The sequence below is a fragment of the Coffea arabica genome, chromosome 7e (assembly GCF_036785885.1).
Source record: "Coffea arabica cultivar ET-39 chromosome 7e, Coffea Arabica ET-39 HiFi, whole genome shotgun sequence".
NCBI classification, from domain to species: Eukaryota; Viridiplantae; Streptophyta; class Magnoliopsida; order Gentianales; family Rubiaceae; genus Coffea; species Coffea arabica.
In genome coordinates, this window is record NC_092323.1 from 44,273,383 (window position 1) to 44,278,798 (window position 5,416).

A 5,416-nucleotide genomic window follows, 5' to 3' on the forward strand; every position below is an offset into this window, starting at 1 on the left:
TCGAAATTTCTTACCGTGATTCGCAAACAACTCAGGGTATTTCTTTTGCATCTCTTCTTCCACCTCTCAGGTTGCCTCTTCTACCCCGTGATTTTTCCACAAGATCTTCACCAATGGGATTTGTTTATTTCTCAACTCCTTAACTTTTCGGTCGAGTAGTTGCACAGGTTTCTCCTCATAGGTGAGTGATTCATCTATCTCAATCTCCTCCGGTTGTAAGTTGTGAGTTGGATCGGGGTAATACTTTTTGAGCATCGAGACATGGAAGACGTCGTGAATCTTGGACAAAGTTGATGGTAACTCGAGTCGATACACTCGAGTGGATTCGTGTCCTATGTACTCCTGTAGTAATGAATTGGATCCTGGTTTGCTCTCTATTGAGGTTTGATTTCTGATTTGTTTGTATGAGCGACTGAGTCCCGGCGAGAGCTGGGCAGGCGGCCCGCTGAACCCTCTGGTTCGTCTTAGGAGGAGGTGGGGCCGTTACAGTTGGTATCAGAGCCATATGCCGACAGTTGGGACCTTAAGTCCTTCGTCTGGAAAAGCCCCGAGCCTCTCATTCGTGAAGAGTCACGAAGCGAAACTCTCCGTAGGGGATGCCCGCGTGCGGGTGGCAAGCTGATAGGTACCCTGTAATGTGACCCTGAGAACTGTTACAGTTGGTATCAGAGCCTGCTTCGCGTGGTCTCTGCGCGTAGTGAGCCTGGATTGAGTGATAAATAGGTATGAAGGATTAAGTGCTCGCTCGAGCATAAGCTTTGAACTGCAAATGTTATAGGCCTTAAATCTCTCCCGTGGTATCTGAGGACCATAGATAGGTACGTCTGGGAGGAATTTCGATTGTAGATGGTTTACTCTTGGGACTGGCCAGCTCGAGAGGTGAATTATCTTATTTCGGATTCTCGTACCCGAGTGCTCCAAAGTTGAGACGATGTTAAGTATATGAGATTTATATTTTGGGACCATGAACAGGCTTGGAGGTATAAGAGGTCGGCAGATATCTGGATTGATTAGAAAATGACGTGAGGAACCGGACGGGGTTACCTTAGCTGAGACTGGGACGACACAGCACCTCCTCATTTGATTCGCCCATATATTCTTATTACATGACGTCAATTGATGTATTGTGTACATGAATAATTACCTGACTTGATACGTACTGGTGTAATTGAGCATCTATTCTTTTGGTATATGGAGTGTTATGTGCATGTATGTTACTTGTGTATAGAGGTGTCAAATAAAACCATTTAATTAATTTTACCCATACCCGCCCATTAATAACTGGATATGGGTACATTAAATTTTTATATATGGATATAAATGGGTTACCCAATTAAACCCATTTATTAAATGGGTTTAATTGGGTAACCCATCTAACCCATTTAACCCATTTAACTTGCATTCCCAAACCCTTTGTATTTCCCATTTTCACCGTCAATCTTCTTCTCCTCCCCACCAGCAAGCCCACTGCTTCCCTCCCCCCTTCTTCCTCCAGTGTTTGTTTCCCCCATCTCTTCTCCCCGTCTTTGTATTTTGCCCCTTCCATGTCCGATTTCTGAGCTCATATGGGCATCGTTCGAAAAGTAGTTCTGCTGTCTCGTGAGGAGTGAGTGGTCTAATAGGATGACAGACACTAGTGGGACTGACAGAGACATTCCAATGGTTATTATCCTGCAGACGGAATGAATGGTGACACACAAGCGATGCAGCCAACTATTTTGCCTTGATTAACGGCCAAAAAAAGGTTCGCTTGTGTTATCTCTTTCGTTCGGATCTCCAGAATTAGAATTCAAAATAGTGCCTAATTAGAATTCTTGGTTGCATTGCATGTCTGCTAGAATTCTTGGTTGCATTTGCATGCATGCGGATCAAGCATTGGCGAATGTGGTTTTGACAGTCAAGAATTTGAAGTAGTTAAGCTTAACTTTTGAAGGCTAATAATGGTATAATTAATTTTAGGATTATCTAATTAAGTTCAGTTTTGCAGATTGCTGAATCTAATTAAATATTGCACCGTAGTATGTTACCATTCTTAAGTTTTTGGACATCTTGGACTGGTTAAATGATTGTTTCGCTTACCTTTGTTTGCAGATTGCATTAGATCTTATTTAGTAGAAAGCTCTGTAGATTTATGGCTGGACCAAATTGACAATACTTGGTAAAAACATGTAGTTCTTGGGATCAATGTTGCAGAAATATTAGATGAGGTGTACAAAATTGGAAGGCTGAGAGTCTTAGACAGAAAAATATCAGATAAGGTGTACAAAGTTGGTAGTATAGATAACAGAAATGCTATCCCATCATGATCCAATAGATGAGTTGTCAGAGCACATTCAGGAACAATGTTCTTATACAAGCCATGAACCTACCAATACAAATGAGTTGATCCAAGGTTCTTCTAAGCGTTCGAGACAGCTCACGTCATTGATTTGGAAGGAATTTGAAATATTATGTGTTGAGCCAGATGGCTCACAAAGAGCACAATGTAAATGGTGCAAGCGTGATTATGCATGCGGTGGAACAACCGGAACAAGCAACTTATGGCGTCATCTTTCAAATTGTAATAAGCGTGGACAATCTGATTTTGAAGAACGGTCTCCAATTGACCAAGGAATTTATCGGGAAAAGATGGGAATTGCTATTGTGAAGCATAACCATCCTTATAGACTGGTGGAGCAAGAAGGAATTCGAGACTTGTGTATATACTTAAATTCAGATGCTTTACCCATTTCGAGAAACACGATAAAGACTGATATTGAAAAGATGTACAAAAGAGAAAAAGAGACAGTAAAGACAGAATTAAATTCAATTTCAAGTCGAATTTGCCTTACTGCAGACTTGTGGACATCTATTGCAACAGATGGGTATTTGGCATTGACGGCTCATTTCGTGGATGAAGATTGGATTTTACAAAAGAGGGTTCTAAATTTTCACCACATGCCACCACCACATGGTGGTCCAATATTAGCTGAAAAAGTCATAGATTTATTGAGAGATTGGGCTGTTGAAAAAAAGTTTTTACTATCACATTGGATAACGCATCTTACAATGATGGTATGGTGAATCTGTTGAAGCAGCATTTGAGGCTAAGAAATACACTATTTTGTGAGGGTGAATTTTTTCATGTAAGATGCAGTGCACATGTGCTAAATTTGATTGTCCAAGATGGTGTCAAAGTTATTTCCAAACCAGTCTCAAAGATCCGAGAGTGTGTAAAATATATCAGAGCTAGTGAATCAAGAAAGTTGAAATTTGCAGAGTGTATTGTTCAAGTTTCTTTGCCATGCAATAAGAGGGTGCATCAAGATGTCCCAACCAGATGGAACTCTACATTTGTGATGCTGGATAGTGCACTTGAATATAAGCTTGCCTTTCATCAGTTGCACGTGGTTGATCGCAACTTCAGCAGATTTTACCCAACTGAAGAAGAATGGCTTAAGGTGCAGAAATTTACAACACTGTTGAGGCCTTTTTATGACCTGACCACCCTTTTTTCGGGGACTAATTATCCAACTGCAAATTTGTATTTTCATGGTGTCTGGAAAATTCAAAAAGTTATCACGGAAGAGGTCAATAATTTAGACATTGAAGTGAGTGAAATGGCCAGGCAAATGAAACGGAAATTTGAGAAGTATTGGGAATGTTATAGCTTGGTTTTGAGTTTTGCCATCATTTTGGATCCGCGTTTTAAAATGGATTATGTGGTGTATGCTTTTAAGACGCTATATCCTTTTGATTATGAAGAACGTGCTAATGAAGTTCGGGATAAATTTTATTTACTATTTGAGGAGTACGAGAATACTTTTGATGGTGATTTGCTAGATGGATCAATAGCAGGCTGCTCTGGTGGTGATTTGGGCAATGACAATGATGATTTTGCTGAATTTGAGAGTCAACAACATGCAAACAAGAGGAATAAGTCACAAGTAGACTCTTATTTGGATGATACTCGACTCCTTTCAACTCAAGAATTGGATGTTCTCAATTTTTGGAAAGAAAACAAAAATCGATACCCTATTCTTTCTTTGATGGCACGGGATATTTTAAGTATTCCTATCACTACAGTGGCCTCGGAATCAGCTTTCAGTATTGGTGGTAGAATTGTGGGTAAATATCGTACTTCGCTCCTACCAGAAAATGTGGAGGTCTTGTTATGTACTAGGGACTGGTTATATGGAGTAACAGGTATGTTATACTTAACCTTTTGAGTGCACATGATCTTGTATTTTACTTTTTTGGTCACTTATTGAATTTACTTTTGATTTCAGCTTCTGAAGATGATGAAGATAAAGAAAGACTGAGTATTGACTTTGCACCTTTAGTTGCTAAACTTACTAACCTTCATATTTAGGTAAGCTGTATTCTCATGATCATGGAGATTGTTAGTAATGTGGTGAAAAGAATTTTATCTTTCTGTCTAGATGAAATTTAAGTAGCAAAAAACAGAACTTTGAATTTGGTTTTGGTTTTGGTTGCCAGGAATCTTCTCTATTTTGTGTTGAGCCAGCAGCAAACTTTTAGGTTGCTATCTTTTTACTGTCAAGTGGATATTTGTATTGTCACTGGCACTCCTTCAAGCTGCTTACTTCATCCCGTCTTCTAATCAGAATTCTAGTCATATTGAGCTGCTGCGCAAAGGTTTGAAGAATAATATTGAGTTCAGTTTATCAAGAGAACACATGAGCAGGCATGGTATAGAAACTTATGGCAAATATTTTGCTCTAATAGTACCACCGTCTGCATTTGGATTTTGCAGAGACCAGGCCCTGAGAGTCAACTTCTCTCGTGCATCTCGCTGTCCTGTGGCAATGAAAACCATTCTGGCTGCAGTTTTTTTTGGCACTATTCGGTACCTGCTTCACGTAGTAAGTTTGCAGCAAAGTAGAAGCAAGCAAATCAAGCCCAATAGCACAATGGCTAGCACAGATGCATTCTGTAACTTAACTTTCATGGGAAAAGAGGAGAAATCACACGAGTAGTCGTGCTCTTGACAATTTTTTCTTAAAGAGTTTCTTTTGACTTTATCATATTTACATTTTCAGTTTCTTGTATATCTTGTATAATCCAACCTACCTGTGATTACTCATAGTACTGTTGAGTAATTTACATATATTGACTTCAGGTTGATATTTGTATGCTAAATGAAGTGATTGCTAGTCTTCATAAGGATTTTTAACTATTTTTTATGTTAAGTATTTTTGTTTTATTTATTATATTTATTTGTTGGTTTTATCTTATCGCTTTATTTCCTTGTAATTTATTAATTTGATCATTTTTTAGCATCATCAATTTATGACAAATTTTAGCTTCCTTTCTTACCTTTTCAAATGAAATTTTAAATTTATAAACGAAAAAATACTAGGGGTTCAAAGTTTTGGATTAAATTTTTTTGTTAACTTTCATATTATTTAGTCCA

General features: G+C 38.5%; 1 long non-coding RNA gene across 1 annotated transcript; it reads left to right on the plus strand.

The window, feature by feature from the left end:
• Positions 1-1,365: 1,365 nt before the first annotated feature.
• Positions 1,366-5,213, plus strand: LOC140010907 (uncharacterized). Its single transcript, XR_011818106.1, has 6 exons — positions 1,366-1,744; positions 2,092-3,389; positions 4,146-4,185; positions 4,269-4,351; positions 4,480-4,638; positions 4,757-5,213. It is a non-coding gene; the product is annotated as an uncharacterized lncRNA (long non-coding RNA).
• Positions 5,214-5,416: the final 203 nt, after the last annotated feature.